The sequence below is a fragment of the Physeter macrocephalus genome, chromosome 13 (assembly GCF_002837175.3).
Source record: "Physeter macrocephalus isolate SW-GA chromosome 13, ASM283717v5, whole genome shotgun sequence".
Lineage (NCBI taxonomy): Eukaryota > Metazoa > Chordata > Mammalia > Artiodactyla > Physeteridae > Physeter > Physeter macrocephalus.
This window is the reverse complement of record NC_041226.1, coordinates 7655454-7677476: the sequence shown is the minus strand read 5'-3', so window position 1 is coordinate 7677476 and position 22023 is coordinate 7655454. Positions and strand designations below refer to the sequence as shown.

The window sequence follows — 22023 nt, the reverse complement described above, 5'->3', positions numbered from 1 at the left end:
AGAGCTTTCTTGCTTTTCATTTCATTGTATTATTGTTCTTCATAATAATCTACATGATTTCCAAAACTTATTAGTCATTTGTATCTGAATTTTTTTCTTTAAATAAGGTTAACTGTGTTTTCACAAACGATTTAGACCAAGACAGTCTACAGTTCTGGGGAGTACATGTCTTATCAAATGGGGGCCAACAGGTCAACATGAAATTGGATTAATTATAAAAAAACTTATCTTCTACTCAGTCCCATAGGGATATATTTCATACGCTGATGAGTACTAGATTTTACACTATATAGATCAAACCTGAAAAGCAGTGTAAATTTCTCATTTTTTTTAAGGACCTAAATTTTAGAGGTCAACATTGCAAAACTTTATGTCATGAATTTATATACACTGAGCTTTTACAGATAATTGTAATGAACCATTAGAAATAATACTGATTTTATTTTTTTTAATTAGGTAAGAGATATGTTATTGTAAATATAATACTTGAAGTTTTCTTAAAATGTTAAGGTCTTGAGGGTTTTTAAAGAATCATAGTTAAGAATCAAACTGACTTGAAAAAAACAACAACAGAGATGCAGTTTTATTATTATTGTTTTTTGCTATGTCTTCATTTTTAGGCCAAATCTAACTTCTCACCTTTAAGACCAAGGAGTCTTAGTAGGCTATTATTAATAATAATAGTAATGTTTAAAACCTCACTTAAAAAATCATAGAAACATTTGTTTTGTTTTATTATAAATCTCTCTTTTTAAATGGGAAAATTATTAAGAAACTGCTCGTGCAAACAGAAGTTAACCTCAAAATATATCTTTACTAGCTTTCATGTCTCCACCATCAAATAGGATGAAAGGAAGACCCAAAAAATTAATAAATGCTGATGTCAGAGTTTAATACATGCTTTACTTCTTTTTATTTAAATCTGTAGGGCTTCCCTGGTGGCGCAGTGGTTGAGAGTCCGCCTGTCGATGCAGGGGATGGGGGTTCGTGCCCCGGTCCGGGAAGATCCCACATGCCGCGGAGCGGCTGGGCCCGTGAGCCACGGCCACTGAGCCTGCGCGTCCGGAGCCTGTGCTCCGCGCAACGGGAGAGGCCACAACAGTGAGAGGCCCGCATACCACAAAAATACATAAATAAATAAATAAATAAATAAATAAATAAATCTGTAGACCAAGAGTAAAGCATATGATAAATAAGTGGACTTACCCAGGAGCCTGGGATACTGTTTGGGAGTTTGATGATGTTCCAGTCACGCTTTGGCAAGTTAGTGGACAACACTTGGGCCAAGGATGGCAGCTAGCATGGATGGCAGGGTAACTGACCCAAAGCTTGAGCAGGAGCTCCCAGGTAACTGGGTATGGAGGACCTGTTCTAGGGAACTTTGTTTACAACGGTTGACATTGCCTTATTGAGGGACCTACTGTGCACCCAATCAAAGCACCTCCTTTGAAATGGAACAGCCTCTCTGGAGCCACATTCCAGGGAAAGGAAATCTGGAACCTTTTTTTCTAGAGATAGGCAGCTGGTTGTGATTTCACTGCAATAGACTTACAAGGAGTAGCTATTACTAATTTTCGGAAACACGAATTCCTAAAACTGTTATTCTTCCTCCCAAGGGTTTGGGAATGTGGGTCTCCATAAAGTTTCTGGTCTCTTTAATTCCAGGGAGGAAGGCAGTTAGGTAGGTAATGGAAATTGTCAGGTGACAGTCATCTTCCTATCATCTACTCTAGATTCTTTCCCAGGATCCAATTTTAGCTAAAAACATAAAACCCATCTGGTATCACTTCAGAGAGTTAAGAGGAGAGACTCTGAGAAAGATTTTTAAGGAATAAACTAGCAAAATGTATTAGTGATAAAGCTGATCAAAATTAGGTTTGAAATCTAAGTTTTCACCCAGTACAAAGAAGTCTTTCAATTTTTTTTAAAATTAATTATTTATTTGTTTGCTTTTGGCTGCGTTGGGTCTTCGTTACTGCGTGCGGGCTTTTTCTAGTTGCGGCGAGCGGGGGCTACTCTTCGTTGTGGTGCGCAGACTTCTCGTTGCGGTGGCTTCTCCTGTTGTGGAGCACGGGCTCTAGGCATGCGGGCTTCAGCAGTTGTGGCGCAGGGGCCCAGTAGTTGTGGCTCACCGGCTTAGTTGCTCCGCGGCATGTGGGATCTTCCCAGACCAGGGGTCAAAGCCCTGTCCCCTGCATTGGCAGGCGGATTCTTAACCACTGCGCCACCAGGGAAGTCCCCAGCGGATTTTCTTGAGTATAAAATATTTAGGTTTAGAGAACATTTGCTTTTAGAGTTGACTCCTTCAGTTCCATTAATACATAAAGCTAATCTCATTAATGTCATTAAATCTCCCTTTACGGGCTGAATTCTTATTAAATACAACAGACTACGTTGGATCTGTCACAAAGTCAAATTTGTTGAATGAATTGAACTGCGTCTTTCTCAAATTTATTTTAACCAAGTTTTAGGGGGAAATCTTCCTCTAAATGATTGTGCTTAAGATTATATTATTGTCGCTTTCTAGTCACCCTATAATTTAACCTTTAAATGACATAAGATTACATTAAACAATGACAAGTGGTATACATCACATAAAGAAACTAAAGACCACTAATATTTAGCCGCTCCGACACTGTGGGTTGGAAAATATATAAAGCCGGGGAGAATGAATTTCCTTACCCCCCAGATAAATCCAGTCTGTCTCCACAGGTAGATGTCAACACCGCCTAAGAATGGAAAGCTGAGAAATCCAGCTCCTTGACTGATTAGGAGGCAGCTTCTCCTTCAGGGTCCGTTCATTCACTTGCAAAGGAGCCAGGCACCCTGCTTGGCACTGGAGACCCAGCGATCAACAGAACAGACCCAGCGCTGCCCGGATGAGTGTCTAGGAGCCCACATGTTCCTGGAGGAGGCAAACATGAACAAGTAAACAGACACTGAAGAAGGAGCATTGCGGGGCTTCCCTGGTGGCAGAGCGGTTAAGAATCCACTTGCCAGTGCAGGGGACACGGGTTCGAGCCCTGGTCCGGGAAGATCCCACATGCCGCAGAGCAACTAAGCCTGTGCGCCATAACTGCCGAGCCTGCGCTCTAGAGCCCGCGAGCCACAACTACTGAGCTCGTGCTCCTAGAGCCCGAGCTCTGCAACAAGAGAAGCCACCGCAGTGAGAAGCCCGCGCACCCAATGCAGCCAAAAATAAAATAAATAAACAAAATAAATGAATTTATTTCTTAAAAATGCTGCTCAGGGTAATGTGGTAAAGGCTGAGTGATGGAGGTGGGAGACACGGGGGGCCGTCTGGAAAGGTCTCTTTCCAGGAGATGTAGCAAAAAAGTTCGCTCATTTTCCAGCTCGGTTAGTTGCCCGCCTGCTCGCCCTCCTTCCGGGGCCCTGAGGCTCAGGCCCCCCCCGACCCCGGGCAGCCCCAGCTCCTCGGGACCCTGCAAGCCGCTCTTTCCCAACTTCCCGGCCTCTCCCCGATCCGGGAAGGCCCTGCCGGGCCTCGCGTTTTCCCAGTCGCTCCAGGGAGAGCCGGGAAGATCCCACATGCCGCAGAGCAACTAAGCCTGTGCGCCATAACTGCCGAGCCTGCGCTCTAGAGCCCGCGAGCCACAACTACTGAGCTCGTGCTCCTAGAGCCCGAGCTCTGCAACAAGAGAAGCCACCGCAGTGAGAAGCCCGCGCACCCAATGCAGCCAAAAATAAAATAAATAAACAAAATAAATGAATTTATTTCTTAAAAATGCTGCTCAGGGTAATGTGGTAAAGGCTGAGTGATGGAGGTGGGAGACACGGGGGGCCGTCTGGAAAGGTCTCTTTCCAGGAGATGTAGCAAAAAAGTTCGCTCATTTTCCAGCTCGGTTAGTTGCCCGCCTGCTCGCCCTCCTTCCGGGGCCCTGAGGCTCAGGCCCCCCCCGACCCCGGGCAGCCCCAGCTCCTCGGGACCCTGCAAGCCGCTCTTTCCCAACTTCCCGGCCTCTCCCCGATCCGGGAAGGCCCTGCCGGGCCTCGCGTTTTCCCAGTCGCTCCAGGGAGAGGCCTGGTCTCGGCTCTCAGGATGTGGAGGATGCAAATAGCACGGCCAGCCGCGGCCGGGAGCCGCCGGGAAGCGCGCCAGCCGCCGCCTCGCGGGCCCGGCCTCCCCGCGCCCGCCGCCGCCGCCGAGCAGAGCCCGCGCCCACTGAGGCCCCGCGGCCGGCGCAGAGGGTGCCCTCTACCGCCTCGCTGGTGCGCCCGGGGCGAGGGACGAACAACGACCGCGTGCCCGTGCAACGTTTGCTACTGCTCTCCGCGGCGGCGGCGGCCCGCACCCCTGATCCCCTCCTCCGCGCGAGGTGGGAGGGGACGGCCCCGATGAGCAGGGCTGAGTCCCGGGGCCGGGAAGCCAGTCCAGGCCCTCCGGGATCTCGGCGCCTGGCCTTCCCCTCGGATTTGTTCAGTCTTTTGACATCATCGCCTTAAAATATTTTTCTCCTGAGTTTCCTGCTAGTTACAAGACTCACATTCTCCTCTGGCCACACTCGTGAACTTGCAAACATAGGTCTTATTTAGAAAGCACCATGGCAAGTTCGCCTTTATCCTTTTTTTTTTTTTTTTTTTCCGCCCCGCCGTGGCTTTCGGGGATCTTAGTTCCCGTACCAGGCACTGAACCCCGGGCCCACGGGCAGTGAAAGCGCGCAGTCCTAACCACTGGACCGCCAGGGAAGTCCTGCAAGTTCGTCTTGAAAGAAGGAAGCCTAAAAGGAAATTAAAACGGACCCCTTGCTCTGCCCACACTCAGAACGGGGAAGGGGTCCTGGTGGCCCCCAGCCCCGCGCAGTTCTCCCCAAAGGCCAGTGGGAGGTGATATCGGGGGAGCAGAGCGTCGTTGGTGGCCAGGGCACTCACCCTTCTCGAAGGTGGGCGCACGTTTGATGGGGGCGCAGCTGGTAGCAGGGGGCTGCTGGGACCCAGCCTTCCACGGGGACAGGGGGTCGCTTCCCCCCAGCCCCTGCCTGGTGCTGGAGGGGACTTCCGGCCCCTTCCCAGGCCCAGGGGTCCTAGCAGGGTGGCTGGAGCCTGGCTGGTGTCGCAGGCCCCGTCCCACCCGGGCAGTGGCCTGGAGGCTGCAGCCAGAGCCCCACCTGGGGGCCGGAGGTGCTGGGGTCAGGGAGTCTTCGGATGGAGAAAACCTGCTCTCCCGAGGTAAGTGCGCTGAAAAAAATAAAAATAAAACACACAGCTGCTGAGAGTGGCCCAGATTCCGCTCTGACGGTCGGCCTCGGTCCTGGGGGAGCTTCTCGGGGCAGTTTTAGCTTCTTTCTCAGCAAAGGAGAGACAAGACACTATTCAGAAATGAGTGTACAGCACCATAACTGTCACAGGAAACGGCTGCAAATGACCGTGACATTATATCGTATTTTCATCTTCTTTTTATTTTGTTTTTCATTGTGCAACCAAAAATGTTAAGATTTCAGCTGGTACTGAATACATGTTACTTAGGAGGACTAACTCAAAAAAACAAAAACCAAAAACCAAAAAACGTTTAAAACAAACCCATACAGGTTGACAGGTCAACGCTGAAGATTTTGTGAAATAACCAGATTTGCAGTGAATGGGAAGCCCCATTATATTCTTACCCTTTTTCAATTAAATTTGAAACATGCTGTAGCAAATATGTCTGTTCCCCTCAGGTGGGCGTTTTGTTTCAGGGTTCCTTTCTGCTGCCTGAGAGAGCTTTAGTCTGCCAGAATCTCCCCTGAGAGAGAAGGAGCTCTTAATGTGGAATATTAACTCCTCTGCCTATTATATGCATAAACCCAGACCTACCTCTCTCCCAGGGGCATCAGAAATTGCTTCTGTGCACCCTTTGGTGAGGCCTTTGCATCCAGAAACAAAGAAAAGTGGAAGAAGAAAACAAAAACAATGCCCCAAAGAAATAAGAGCATGACGTCCAAAGACCTATAAAGCACTGAGTTTCAAGTCACTGATTTTCAGAAATAGTTCAAGCACAGGCTTTAGACTCACACTGCTTTGTACCAGTCCTCACCTGACCACTTGCTACGTGCGTGTCCTTGGACAAATATTTAACCTCCGGTGCTTTGATTTACCCATTTGTAAAATGGGCACAATAATTGACTTCGTAAGGCTTCACGGCTATGTGTGAGAATTTAATAAAATAATCCATGTAAAATGTGGCACGATGCTTGGCACTTGGTTAGAACTCAATAAATAGTGAGCTATTACTTTTTACATAACAGTAACAAATTACATAATAAATTATTAGCTTATTATAATTACTATTATGTTATCACAAAGTCTCATTCTTTTCTCCTCCAATTTGGGCTTCCACCTTAATGCGAAACATACTATAGTGGCTTTATTCCTAATTATTTGAATTTGATGCCAGTGGTTCCCAATCACCCGGGGAGATTACAAAGGGACTGACGCCCGGGTCTCACCCACAGGGATTCTGATTTAACTGATCTAGGGTGTGGCCTGGGCTTTGGAAATTTTGAAAGCTCCCCAGGTGATTCTAATGTACAGCTAAGTTTGGAAACCACTGCTTTTTGGTGTTGTCCTAATCAAAAAGGCAAGCAGATGTTTATAGTTCAAATAAAATTAAAGCAGTCTGTATTCTGAGCTAATAATTTGACTCATTTTGCTGCATTAGCCATTCACATCAGCCAGTCGACTGACTTATATATTCACTGAATTTATAAGCTTTGACCAAGTTGACCAATTAATTTGGTTAAAAACTTTGATTCATTAAAATCACATGGCCACAGCCTCAAGTAAATTGAATTTGTTGGAAATCAGCTATGATTGTGTAGGTATTTGGAAGTTTTTAGATTGTACATTACCACAGAAGTTCACCTTATTTAATTCCATTCTGTACATTTGCTAAGAAACTGGATATTAAATAAAAATGCTGATAGTTTTGGACTGATCTGACCAATTCATTCAGTAAAAAATTTGATTTCTCCAAGTCCTATAGCTCCAGGCTAACGGAAATTGCATTTGTTGGGGACCAGCTAGGATTTTAAGTGTAATTGGGAATATAAACTACTGCAGGAGTACACATTATTTAATTCCATCCTGCACACTGGCTAACCAACGGCTTATTAAATCAAAATGCTGAGAGTTGGGATGAGATGAATGCTGTCTTGTCCCTTTGATCTTGTCCTGGGGACTTCTGACAGCACGTAGCTTGCTATCAGATTTGGACACCACTGTCTGTGTATAATTGGCCTCTTTAAAAAATTAATGAGCGTGTTCGTCCACTCAGCGCTTCGGTCATAGTGATCCGTCAGATGAATCATGAGTGAGGTAGCATTCACAGCCTCTGTCAACTTCCTGTCAAAATTTTCTGTTGGAGGCACAAAATGCTAGATTAGAAAAAGTCCCTGAACCTTGTTCCCCAGAAGTTCTGGATCTGGTCATGGACCTGAGGCATCACAAGCTACTTTTTTAATTTTTTTTATTTTTTGGCTGTGCCGAGAGGCCTGCGGGATCTTAGCTCCTGGACCAGGGATTGAACCCAGGCCCCGCGGTGAGAGCACCCAGTCCTAACCACCGGACCGCCAGGGAACTCCTATCACAAGCTACTTGAAGTAGCTGGGCACAGCAGACCTTCCTGGGATGTATCCCTAACTGGACAAAACAAAATTCAACCACCACTTGTCTCCAAGTGATTATGTTTAAAACATAAAACAGTTATCAAGTTGAAAATCAGGCAATTTTACGTGGATGGGCTACTTCCCCCACTGCAGTACAAGTTATTTATTAATTTGGGTATTTATTTGTAAGGGGCAAAGAAATAACATCATTAGAAAATACAGGGGATAAGAACAGTATTTTAGGGACTTCCCTGGTGGCACAGAGGATAACACTCTGCGCTCCCGATGCAGGGGGCTGGGGTTCGATCCCTGGTCAGGGAACTAGATCCCACATGCATACTGCAAGTAAGAGTTCACATGCCACAACTAAGGAGCCCACGTGCTGCAACTAAGACCCGGAGCAACCAATTAAATAAATTTTTTTTTGTTTAAAAAGAATGGTATTTTAAAGTTTCCCTTTTGGTTATTTTATGAAAAAAGGAATTTTGACTAAAGATTGGATAAGAAAATTAGCTTATAATGGTCTAAAGTGTAGGAAGGGAATGAATATTTAGTAAGTGCCTATTCTGTGCTAGGCTCTTTCTGTGCATAATTTCCTTTAATCCTTACAATATCTCCTCGAAATAGAATCAATCCCAATTCACAGATAGGGTAATTGATGAAGTAACTTAAGGCTGCACAGTGTGAAGTCACAAAAATGGGATTTGAACCCAAGTCAGTCTGCCCCAGACCCCATAAGCTATTCACTACATGTCAGGGTGGTCAACTGTCCTGGTTTGCCCAGAACATGGGACTCAGTTTTAAAACCATGACAGTCCCCAGAAAACCAGGACAAGTTGGTTACTCTACTTGGTAACCAGAGGTTACTGCTCCCTTAGCCAGCCAACCAGATTCCAGGCCCCAGGTCTGCCCCTGGTGGGAAGGATAGGAGGCCTGAATCCCTCACTTATTTCAGAAAATAATATATCCAACCATATTACACTCCCACTGGAGAAAGCAAGTTAATGGCACATCTGACCAAATTACTATATCCTTTGATCATGTAGGTCAAGCACTGGCAAACTTTTCCCCTGAAGGGCCATTTTTTATTTTGTGGGTCACAGGGTCTCTGTCACAACTACTTAACTGGGTCCTTATAGTGGGATGCAGCCGCGGACAATACAAAAATGAAGGGGTGGGCTGTGTTCCAAGAAAATTTTAGTTACCAAAACTGGAGGTGGGCTGGATTTGGCCCATGGATAGTTTGCCAAACCCTGATGTAGTTTATTGATAACGAATCCTTTGCACAGATAATTCAATTTGAAGAAGAATTTATTTCTAGAAGTTACTTTAATTGGGGGTAGGGCCGGTGTGCATTTGGAAGCTGTCTTTTGGACTAACCTATTCATCAGTTAGTCGTGCCTGCTATTTTGGGGCCATGGAATTTGACTTTTCTAAGCCTACTCAAAAGTCACACAGTATGTGGGTGTGTGAAGGCGGCAGTATGGTGTCTCCCATCACAAATTTATATCCCCTTCCTTGTCTGTTGGGAGATATCTGTCGCATTCATTTCTCCACTGTCTTTTCAGCTTCTTCTATTTCTAAACATCATTTAAAAAGTAAATCCTACTGCACTCTCCATCATATTAAGATATATTCATTTGCTTCAATGTCGCATTTTCTTTATTGTGTGCTGGAAAAATATTCCTAGCTTTTTCTATACTGAAAAGCAATGCCACTTTAGCACTGGAGCAGCCTCTACCATCCCAACATTCAGTCACGCATGCCTTCATCCACTCACGGGGTACCTACTCTTCGAGGGGGAGGGGGAGGGGCCACTCAAGACCTTGTGCCCATAAACCGGGAGATTGGGATTGACACATACACACTACTATATATAAAATAGATAACTACTAAGGACCTACTGTATAGCACAGGGAACCCTACTCAATACTCTGTAATGGCCTATAAGGGAAAAGAATCTAAAAAAGAGTGGGTATATGGATTTGTATAACAGATTCACATCGCTGTACCCCTAAAATGAACAGAAGATTGTAAATCAATTACACCTCCGTAAAAATTAAAAAAATAAAAACCTTATGCCCCCATCACAGATATGCCCCCAAGAGGAGAAGATACAAAGCAACATAGTCTTAAATGCAAAAGGAACAGTGGGCACGCCTTAAGGAGACGGGGGAGGTGGGAGGGGAAGGAAATGCAAATTTGGAAGGAAACTAGCAAATGGTAAGGCCTGGGCTCAGGACTGATAAGCCAAGCACAGAGGGAGATAATAAATAGATTAGCTCAGGAACAGAAGAGGCGCTCAGCAGTTGGAGACAGCAAGGGGTCATAGGGAGGGCACAGTTGCTGAAGCAAGCAGAAGCCACCGTACGTTCTGAAGCAGGAGATGGGCAGGGTTAAAAACAGCGATGTGGGCAGGGTGTGCTGCTGGTTTCCAGGGCAGCTGGAGTCGGGAGGCTGGGTCAGAGTGTGGCAGTTGAAATGGACAGGGTCCACAAAAATTCCACGGGAATCAAGAGGATGACATTAGTGTCCCTAATTCCAGAAAACACGGGAAGAGCTGAGGCTCATTTAATGACGATGACTTCAGGTTTCAGCTGAAAAACTTCAGGTATTTCCATACTCCTTGCATCAAGATGTTCCCTGGGTAAGCAGGTGAGAAATCAGGGTTCCCTGTGCAGATTTTATGTGGAACGCCCTACAGAGGTGATAACTGAACCAGGCAAGGAGTCTCCTATGCTTTTTTTGGTTATTCATTTGCTTAATGATCTCTGCCTAAACCCTTTCACGTTTGGCTGAAGAGAAGCATATTAGAACCAGTGTTTCTTCCAACTTACTCCGCATGCCCGATGCACAAACCCCCAGACAACATCCACGTCGGACACGTCTCTACTAACCGTAGGCTTTGAGTTAACCTGTAAACTGCCCAGATTACCAGCTCTGGCAAGGTGGGGTTCTGACCACTGGTTTTCATTACTGGGGGCACCGAGCCTGGCCATCTTGCCCACACCACAGCAGTCACTGAATTCGTGATGGGTGAGCTTGCACTTGACTTAGGAGAACTGAATCAAACTGCGTATGACTCTCAAAGCGAATCATTTAAAGAAGGTATTACAACAATTAAGAATACATCAACACATATTAGATAAATATTTAGATAATGCATTCAAGAAATGAGGCACTATTTTGGTTTGATGATAAAATCAACTATTCACCTGAAAACATTTCATAATTGTATAATTGAACCCACTGACTTCAATTTCCTAACCTTACCCTTGTAAGGAAGGCATTAATAGTGAAGATTATCATGATATCCAGGAGAGGAAAATACTGTAATAAACAATTTAGCTTCTTTATGCTTCAGTTGCTTTCCTAAATTACTTACGAAAAGAGCAACGAATACTAGTGGTGCTACTGGGAAAGTTGACATTATCCATTTCTTATTTAACAACGGAGTCATTCAAAAAGAGAGAGAGGAGGAGAGGGAGGCTAGGAGTGAGAAATTCATTATTGTATTAAATACAGATTCTGGTATCTTGAGAAGCTGCATGTTTGATTTGGCTGAAGGATATCAAAAGCCACTAAGCAAGAGAATGACATTTGTTGTAGCCAAAGTAAACAATTTTTATTTCTGTTTTCCATATGCAAGCATATGAGTAGAACATAGCACATTTCATATTTGTACATTTTGGGAAAACATGTAGAATTATAATCATCATAATATGAAACACATCCCTTATGCTACTGAATGTTTCATCACTGCTTTGGGAACGCTGCATGGGCAGATAGTATAGAAATTCGTGATCCCGTGAAGTTTCAGTACTACTATGGACCGTGTATAGGCCGGACAGAAAGACCCGCACCAGAACTGTCTCAGTTCTGTGAAAATTTATTTTATAACCTGTTTCCAGAAGCTGTGATTCAAATATCATAGTAACTTATCAAATATAACCTTCATTGCCAGGACAAGTTTCCTTGAGCCTCGCTGAGATTTTTTTTTTCTGATCTCACTAGGGATGAAAATGTTTTCCACTCTCCATAAACTCCAAGATTTTCCCTCTCTCTCCAAAAGAGAGTCATTTCGAGGCAGAATCCCCACCCCCAGACATAAGCGTGATCAAATGCATGCCTTTCCAGCGAGGCTTTGCCCCAAAGTTCAGACAAATTGGAGTCCTTTTTATGAAATATCGTTTCTTTACACCCTAACAGTTATGCCTGCCAGACAAGAGGTTTGCAATAAACTCCACAAACTTCCATATTTTGAGAAATCAATTGTGGGTGCTAAGGCTGAAAACAGAAGAAACTAATGAAAAGAAGTTATTGACAAGGTAAATTGGGAATTCCCTGGCAGTCCAGCAGTTAAGGCCTGGCGCTTTCACTGCCAGGGCACGGGTTCAATACCTGGTCAGAGAACTAAGATCCCGCAAGCAGCACGGCGCAGCCAAAATAAATAAAAAATGTAAATAAAGTCTTCAACAGTGCTCAGCCTATGGTATGTGCTCAATGAATATTAGTTATATAATTTTATTATTCGGGAATATGCACATTTAATGACAAATGGTAGCATATGCATACACACTTAAAATGTATATACCGGGCTTCCTTGGTGGCGCAGTGGTTGGGAGTCCGCCTGCCAATGCAGGGGACACGGGTTCATGCCCCGGTCCGGGGGGATCCCACATGCCACAGAGCAACTAAGCCCGTGCGCCACAACTGCTGAGCCTGCGCTCTAGAGCCCGCGAGCCGCAACTACTGAGCCCACGTGCCACAACTACTGAAGCCTGCGCGCCTAGAGCCCGTGCTCCGCAATAAGAGAAGCCACTGCAACGAGAAGCCCACGCACCACAACCAAGAGTAGCCCCCGCTCGCCGCGACAGGAGAAAGCCTGTGCACAGCAACAAAGACACAATGCAGCCAAAAATAAAAATAAATAAAATAAATAAATTTATTTTTAAAAAATGTATACGCCTATTTATGCATATAAGGGGTATGTATAAACAGAGAAGTGTCCAACTTTTCTAATTGCCAGAAATAATCTTTGCTTGTGAATTAATTCATTGCTGTTTGCTGTTTATTTGTTCTTTTGTTGAGAGTTGGAAAGGAGAGCACTGGTAGAGGTGTGAAATGGCTCAGTTATTTTAGTTAATTATTAACCCTGAAGCCTCACCATAATTATGCTAATCTCAGCATTGAAGCAACTTTGGCCATTGATGAAATGCCTAATCAATGAATTAAAATCACAAAACACACTGCACAGTTTCACCTTTATCACAGATCATAGGAGGTTAGAATGGGAAGGGCAGTCAGGTGTCACCCAGCACAGTGCCCTCGCTTTACAAGTGAGGACACTGCAGCCCAAAGATGTAAGGTGACTGACTGGCCAGAGCCCAAGGCAGGTATCAGAGGGGTCATTTCAAGACTGGACGTTTACTTCCACATCCAGGCTCTGTCCAGTCTCATTATCTGGAAGGCTTTTTCTCCTCTGAAAAAACCAGTCTGTCTGATTACACTGTGTGAAGCCATTACAGCTGGATTTGCTTCCTTGGCCTCTCGTGGGTGACGGCCTCCTAAGCCTCTCAGTGCAAAGAGGGATTACGATTCTAAGGTGATGAACTGAAGGGGCCCCAGCAAGCCTCCCCTCAACCTCCCCTTTCCTGCTCTGCTGTTGTAAATACCCAAACATATACGGGTGCCAAGTAACACCACCTCATTTTAGAATTAAAAAGTCTGTTGTTTTGTTTTCCAAGTATACTTTCAAATGAAGTCTTTGAAAATAGGTCACAGGAATCTCTTATATCTAGACAGCATTGTTGGTGAGAACTGGTTATTGACGAGGTAAAGAAATCACTTGTCTCTGATTCTGATGTCAGAATGGATGGTCCAGTTAGGCAAATTTGCCTGAAACCACACCTGCAGAACCTGGAGAACAGGCTGGAGGCTCCTGAACTCAGGGTTCTGGTCTCCTCTATGCTGTATCTCCAACACTAAACGCAGTACCTTTGTACATCGTAGGTGCTCCATGAAGTTTGCTGGATAGATTAATGAAAGAATAATAAGCAAATTAAATGTCTGTTTCTCCAAAGTTTCCATGGGAATCGAAGAGAACCTTAATCTGGAGAAAGGCATTGGTGCTTTCTAAATCATGTCTCCCAAACTATCTGGCTATACTGGCGAGGACAAAAAAACAACCAACCAAACAGAAACCCAAACGCCCTTTAAACTTTTCCATCCACCTCCGGTAGCCACTGCAATGCAGCCAAAAATAAATAAATAAATAAATTAAAGGAAAAAAAACAACAAAAAAAACCTTCCACCGTGTCATTCCACCTTCAGTTTTGAATTCTAGAAAGACGGATCTGTGTGTTCCTGAGCCAGGAAGACAGTGTGCCGTGGGTCTCTTACACGGCAGCTGCATTTCACAAAAGACAAGTGCTTTTTACCTGGTTTTGCCAGTGGCATTTAAAAATCTGCACCGGACTTTGCCACATCCATTTTTCTATCCCCAAAGCACCGCTGTGAGTTGATGGGAGGGAAAAACATTAACTTCACTTCAGCCTGAAGAGAGGTCAGTGACACGTCCGGAATCACACAGGGACTCAGAGTGCCTGCCTGGGTGGTTCCTGAATCAGTTTGAAGGTTGGCTATTTAAACAGCAGGAGATATTTATTCATTTTGGAAGTCTCTTACTCTGTGTTTTTAAATGGTCGACGTGTAGATGAAGGGGGGAAATCATTTAGTGTCTACTCACTGCTCCCAAGCCAACGAAGTGAAAATAAAACTATTCAGAAAAGTTTGTAGAAAACTTATCTCATGATAAATCTATAGTTGGGTTATCAGGAAGCTAGAAAAGTCTCTTTGAAAGATAGCTCCAGCTTTTGAAGTGGATTTCATGGAGCAGGTCAGGGCCCTCATGGCTGTCCCACCCCCATCCCAACTGAGAGAAAAATGCCCCCGAGTGACAAGACCAACGTCTAAGCCCACTTGACATTTAAAAATTTTTCTTGGGACTTCCCTGGTGGCGCAGTGGTTAAGAATCCACCTGCCAATGCAGGGGACACGGATTCGATCCCTGGTCTGGGAAGATCCCACATGCCGCGGAGCAACTTAGCCCGTGCGCCACAACTACTGAGCCTGAGCTCTAGAGCCCGCGGGCCACAACTACTGGGCCTGCATGCCACAACTACTGAAGCCCACACACCTAGAGCCCATGCTCTGCAACAAGAGAAGACACCGCAATGAGAAGCCCGCATGCCACAACTACCGAAGCCCGCGTGCCTAGAGCCTGTGCTCCGCAACAAGAGAAGCCACCGCAATGAGAAGCCAGCGCACCGCAATGAAGAGTAGCCTCCGCTCGCCGCAACTAGAGAAAGCCCACACACAGCAATGAAGACCCAACGCAGCCAAAAAATTAATTAATTAAAAAAATTTTTTAATAAAATAAAACACTTAAAAAATTAAAAAATAATTTCTTATGTTTGGGTGAAAGCTGACTTTCCAAATGGCCACTTTTTTCTGTCTTTACCTAGATGCTTGTACTGGAGACAAAGTGGTAGAGGCTGAAGGGGGTACAGTGGGTGACTGAACAAGCTTCTTCCACGCTACCCTTACGCCAGATAATGTTATTAATCAATGCATGGCAAAGATTGGTGCTAAACGAAAAGTTTCCCCTTTTTAGGTTCAGCTGTGGTTGAAGCTCATATTTTCTCCGATTCAATAAAATAATTGTAGAAGTTGGTTGGAACCACCTTGGCTCTTCCAGTTCTCTTGCCCCTGCTTCATGCTTTGCATGTGAAACAATTCTAGTTCCTTTAACAATCCAATCTCCTTCTAGTTCCTTTTTCATCCAGCTGTGTGACTCCTCTCCATGCCTGCTGTGTGTTTTCTGATTATGTTCTCTTGGGGAGTTTGGAAATTTACCCACACCAGTAGCCCTCACCCTCCAAAACAAAAACAAAACAGCTCACACACACATCCCCAGAGTAACAGGAGGACTGGCCCACCTACCCCAGTCAGCCTGTATCGTTGATTTCAATATATTTGTACATGTGGTCATCTGTAGGTTCCTTTGGCCACTTTATTGAGCTAATTAAATTCTAAGATAGTCTAAAGTTTACCAAATTGACCAGAAAACTCTTAGCCACTTAATATGGCAATGAAATGAAGATACATCTTTCAAGAAGACATTGGCTGTGACAATGACTAGAGAAGAAAGAAAATCCCTAGAATTCTTGACAACTTGGCAATTTCATGTTGCCCACTGTGGTATATTGCTTTCTGCTGACACTAATCACAAGAGCTGGTCCTACTGGATGTAAAAAAGGGAACTTAAGAAGAAGGAGAGGGACTTGCCTGGTGGTGCAGTGTTAAGAATCCGCCTGCAAATGCAGGGGGCACGGGTTCGATCCCTGGTCCGGGACGATCCCACATGCCACAGGAGCAACTAAGGCCGTGCGCCACAACTGCTGAGCCTGCGCTCTAGAGCTCACAAGCCACAACTACTCACCCCTCGTGCCTAAAGCCTGTGCTCCACAAAAAGAGAAGCCACCGCAATGAGAAGCCCGCGCACCACAACGAAGAGTAGCCCCCGCTCGCCGCAACTAGAGGAAGCCCGCGCACGGCAACGGAGACCCAACGCAGCCCTAAATAAACAAATTAAATAAATAAATTTTTTAAAAAGAAGAAGGAAAACTTTCTTTACGAGTTGAAAGTAAAAGAAGCTAGGCTGATATTAGCATCTATAGATTTTAGATATGAAAAATTATAGACACTGATTTCAGTTATTAAAAAGCATGAGCTTAAGCTTTTTGATCCCTTAATTAAAGCGCTGATTCAAAAAGTGTTCAAACACAACCTGTGACAGCTCAATTTCTAAAATAATATCATAAAAGCAGGAGAGTGAACAAACCTATGCGTATCTATACTACAGGAGAAATCCTACCACCAATTACTAGACGGAAGTGCAGGGGCCCCAGTGCGCTTGTTTAAGATCTTACTGAAAAGGTGATGCAGAGCACCTGACAGTGTCACTGAGGGGAATGAAGGCCTAGGCTTGATAAAAGATGCGGCGCTTTAGAGCAGCCCAGCACAGCCTAGAGCTGGGGAAGCTACCTTTTTTGCCTGTGAAATTCGCATTTGTTTTGTTCCCTTTACCAATTTCATCTGACCCCTTGTACCCTACCTTCTGCTGTCTGCACCTTTAGCCTAAAGTAAAGACACCGAAGTTATGGTGTGCATTCCAGATGTTTCAATCACTAAATGTCAGTTCAGCGAGGGGACCCGTCAATTAAAACAAAAGTGGACTTCTCACAATTATTACTGTGGCTCGCGGAGGCCCAGGTTCCCAATTTTCACCCTTATCCCACCTTCCCTCTCAACCCTCACTCCCAGTTGGGGTAAAAAGGACTAGAAAGGCATGGAGCAAATAATTTCTTTCCTTTCAGTTTCTCTAAGTAAACTTCCGGTTCTGGTCCGACTGTGTGTTAATATCCTGATATTAACACACAGTCTGAATTCTGATTATCAGAGTAGCCAGATCTCATGGCTTTAAAACTCCAACGGCTCTGATGGGTAGTTGCATCTCTTAATGCCCACTTTCTTTTAAGATTTTTTTTTTTTTTTTTTTTGATTTGGAACATTTTTTAAGTCTTTATTGAATTTGTTACAATATGGCTTCTGTTTTATGTTTTGGTTTTTTGGGCACGAGGTATGTGGGATCTTAGCTCCCCAACCAGGGATCGAACCTGCACCCCCTGCATTGGAAGGCCAAGTCTTAACCACTGGACCACCAGGGACGTCCCTAATGGCCACTTTCAATAGTGCATGTATACAGACTCTCAACTGAAGTTCTGACGGAGCAGCCTGAAATCGTGCGAAGCACAGCAACCGGCCCTATCGCTAGAGTGACCATCCATGGTCCAGCATGTTTTAATTCTACCTGCTTATTCATCAGTTGCCTGACTAAAGAATGATATTATGTCCAAATCAAATTGCTTATCTTGCATTTCACAGGACAAAGGGAAATCCTGGGTGTCTGAGTTTGTTTCCCAAAGACTTTCCATTGACCCAGTTCATATTTCTCAACAGGAAGTCATATAGACTCAGGAAATGATCGAATGTATGCAATTGAGAGCCAAAGATGATCATAGTTTGAGGCCAGATATAAAATATACACATGCAAAGAGATAGAAATCATACATTTGAGGGCATTTTCACGAGAAGTTACCCCTTTAGAGAAGAAATTAAAATTATACTTCTTTACCTGAATTTTCAGGTGTAACTCACTTTGTAGAATTCTTGGAATACTGAAATCCTCTCTCATTTTTATGGCACAATTGGACTTGTATTTCTCTATAACAAGTATCAGACCCAGAAAAATACAAAGCGCTCAGTAAGAATGCAGCAAAACGTACCCCACAAAATCACGTATCTAAAGGTAAGATTATCTCTTACTGATAAATTATTAGACGTCTACTCAAATTAAGCTACAGAATATGAATGCAAAGTAGTCAGAGTTACTTTTATATTTGGAATAATAGCTAAGAAGCTTAAAAAGAAAAGCAATATTATAACAGGACCAAACAATGGGACGCAGAGTCTCTTGGCTCCTATCAAGTCTTCTCCCTAATATTCTGTAAGAGAATATACAAGTTGCATTTATTGTGGAAGCTTCTGGCATTTGGAAATGAATGGCTGATCTTGGTTAAAGCCTAGAGGAGATATGCAGACACTGATTCAAGATGTAAAAAGATAACCGGTTTGCTCTTTGGCCTCAGATTGAATCACCGCTGAGTAAGGGTTGTGTAGACCAGGGTTGGGAGAGAAGGCCATTTGGCAGGTAACTGAGATTAGCAGTCAGAGCAAACAAGATTGCAGCAAATGTCCGGGTACAGATAACAACCCAATATACAAGAATTCAAAGTAGGTTGTTGATATGGCCTTTCTTCCCCAACTGGAATAGAAGTTCCACGTGGGCAGGGATTTTACATTTTGTTCATGGCAGTTATCCCCAGCTTCTGGAACAGTTCCTGGCTTATAAGTATTTGATGAGTGAATGAACATAAACTAAGTTTCAGAAGACATATTTGTCCAAGGAAATTAAATTCCACAAATATCTAATGAGCACCTAAGCAGTGCTATGCTAAGCGTCCTTGCATAATGCAGAAGTCGCTGCAGTGTGGCCTGGGAAAGCATGGTTCTGGGCCGGGGGATGGGGGGAGAGAGGCGCTGATGAGATCAAGGAGTGTCTTTGGGAATACAGCCATTTGGGACGGTATTAAATGCTGGACGGTAAGAAAGGCAGAAACAGGGATCCAAATGCCAGGCCTGACCTTGGAATTCAGTTCCCTGAGCTCCCCGAGGACAGGAACCGCTTCATTCCCCTCGCGTGCCTGGTGCCCGCTCAGGGCACTTTCCAGAAGGTGCTCAATAAATGCCTGTGGATCCAGGAGCTGGCAACAGGGATCCAGGGAGGCATCCAATCTAGCCTCGGGATCAGCAAGCTGGCCGGGACCAGCCTGGGACTCGGCTCAGGCCTTCCTCTGTCTCCACCTCACTCCCTTGAATGACCAGGGCCAAGTCCAGAACGGGGACTGTCAGAGTGAGGGCTGAGGACTCGTGCCCCAGAATTAAATGTTAAAATGTCAAACCCCAGGGCCCTACTTGAGACTTCCTATATCTTAGAAGAAGGACCCAGAAACTAGCACTGTAATCAAGTATCCGGCTAAGTCTCCTACACACACCAAAGTTTGGATTCTACTAAAGTAGGATTTCGTAGACAAGAAAAAAGATCTAGTAAGAATTCTCTCTCAAGTATCCGCATTAGTAACTGAAATCCCAAGGGCATGAGAAATTAATATTTTGGGTGGTTCCTATGGACCAGGGACTGTTTAAGATGCTTTCACATGTAACTACTTAATATTCAATAATTCAAAGGGGTAGTTTTATTATATCTATTTTTAAGGAAACAAGCTCAAAGATAGTAAATAACTTGCCTAACACTGCACAGCAAGTACCTAGTGGGAATCCAAACCAGGTCTGTTTAATTCCTGAGACCACACGCACCCCTATGTCTTGCTGCATCTTGGGCAAATGCAGAATGGAGGGAATCCGGACATTCCGTAGCGCCTGTCTTTAGGGAATGTACGCAGACTCAGTTTCTGATTGGTTGAATCTGTCAAGATGAATTTCTGGAAATCAAGATTTGAGGTTTTAATTATACATGCATTAGGTCTAGACAGAAAATGTCTGAACCACCTATGACTTTAATAATCCTTATAAAAAAGGCCAAACACCAGATGAAGTGATTTGTCTGGGGCAGAAAACTCGCAGCCAAAGAAGCCAAAAGTCCAGCTTTCCCTGTGAAATATCCTGATTTTTTTTTTTAATTTATTTTTAAAAATTTATTTATTTTTGGCTGCGTTGGGTCTTCATTGCTGAGCGCGGGCTTTCTGTAGTTGCGGTGAGCGGGGGCTACTCTTCGTTGCGGTGCCGGGGCTTCTCACTGTGGTAGCTTCTCTGGTTGCAGAGCCACAGGCTCTAGGTGCCTGGGCTTCAGTAGTTGTGGCGCGAGGGCTCAGTAGTTGTGGCTCGCGGGCTTAGTTGCTCCGCGGCATGTGGGATCTTCCCGGACCAGGGCTCGAACCCGTGTCTCCTGCATTGGCAGGCGGATCCTTAACCACTGCACCACCAGGGAAGTCGCCTGATTTTTAAATATAGATAACGAATTCAAAAGTTTAAAACACACTTCAAAGGGCAAACAAACAGGTCTGGAAAACAAGGACGGGCCCATGCAGCGCCAGTCTACAACCTCTGGTCTGGAGCTCCCTCCCAGGGACTTAAGCTACACGGAGTAACTGGTATATTTATAGTTCCATGAAACGTCCGTCTGTGCATCCTGTTTACATGAAGGTACACCCTATCACTGCTGCTGGTTTAATGTGATAACATGTGCATCACATCGTCTTTGACTTTCTGCAGGTGTATGAGACACAGCCTGAAGGCCAAATTTTTGTAAACTGAATTGGGCCTTTCTGTTTACTTACCATTATTGGGATGCCTCATTCTGGTTTTGCAGTGATCTTCAACTGGCATTGGCCAATTTAAAATTAATGATTCGCTGGCTCATTTTAAAGGAAAATGGAGTAAATTCTCTGGGGGAAGGGCCTTCAGTTTTAGTAAGCACCCCCTACTGCATCTGCTTTATTTTTTAAATTTAATTTTATTTTTTAATATTTATTTATTTGGCTGTGCCGGGTCTTAGTTGCGGCACGTGGGATTTAGTTCCCTGACCAGGGATCGAACCCTGGCCCCCTGCATTGGAAGCGGGTAGTCTTTACTGGACCACCAGGGAAGTCCCTGCATCTGTTTAATATTAATTGACTGCATTTGGAGATTTCCTGAGAAGAACTTATTGGTACGTAAGCATTAAAACTGCTGTTTCAGAGCAGAAATTCTCTCTTACAGAGCTGATAATGCAATTCGCTACATATGATGTAATGATACACGTTCGAAAACAGGAAGTTTAGAACAACTAATAGGGTTTTTATCCCTATTATTTAAAATGTTAACTTACGTAGAAGGACTATGAACCAGCCAATGAATTACTGTTGTTTCTAACACTTCCACGGTCTAAATAACACTTTACTCTTTTGGTATTGGCAGCGCCTTAGGGAATATTTTCATCTCTATTTTAAGACAGGGTTTCTTTTTGCAACGTGTATGCATTTATGTCGTGTTATCAAGTGAGGCAACGTCAACCGACCAAAGCAGAAATCATCATCAAATCAACTGAACACAATGTCACAACGTCACCCGTCTAATAATGGATGTTAAACGCAGTATAGACGCACAAGCATCAGTGTGAGCGGATTAAAAAGGCACTTACAAGGATGACCCGCAAAGACTTCTAGTTTCAAGACCCAACAAAAAGCCTCCAGGAAGTGAAGCCGGCAGGTTTTAATCTCACTTATTTTCATGGCTATGTTTTTTTAATCGTAGTTTTCCACTGTAAAACAAAAGCGCATCAAAGGAGTCCGGTGGATTTTGGAGAAGAAAAACCTCCTCTCTCCCGGAAGTCTGACGGAGCCCAGATCCCGGACTGAGCGGCCGCGGCCACGGGGAGCGCCCCCCGCGCCCCGCGCCCACCGGCCGGCGTGCTGCTGCCCCCGCCGCCGCTGCTGCCCAGGCCAGAGCGGGGCGGGTTGCTCTTGTTTTTTTTCTTTTTTGGGGGGGTGGGGGGGGTGTGTGTCTCAGGAAAGCTCCGCGGTGCTGACCTTGTCTTCCAAAGCGCGTCCGCTGCCCGAGAGCGGTGGTCGCAGTCACCGCCCGCCGGTCCTCCGGCCGCCCGCAGGGCTCCGCGCCCTCCCCCTCCTCTTACCCCGCACTTCCTCCTTCCTCCGCCCCGCCCCTCCCCCACCCTCCTACC

The 22023-nt window shown here is 44.8% G+C and overlaps 1 long non-coding RNA gene across 5 annotated transcripts; it reads right to left on the bottom strand.

Annotated features, from left to right (window-relative positions):
* Positions 1 to 779: 779 nt before the first annotated feature.
* Positions 780 to 21974, bottom strand: LOC129392683 (uncharacterized). 5 transcript variants are annotated; one of them, XR_008619042.1, is made up of 7 exons: positions 21872 to 21974; positions 21484 to 21603; positions 19662 to 20298; positions 17860 to 17948; positions 4891 to 5196; positions 2683 to 2905; positions 780 to 2251 (listed from the first exon to the last, which is right to left on the bottom strand). It is a non-coding gene; the product is annotated as an uncharacterized lncRNA (long non-coding RNA). The 5 variants fall into 5 exon arrangements; XR_008619040.1 differs by having other exon boundaries at positions 780 to 2905; XR_008619041.1 differs by having other exon boundaries at positions 780 to 2905; positions 19662 to 19786.
* Between the last annotated feature and the right edge of the window lie 49 nt (positions 21975 to 22023).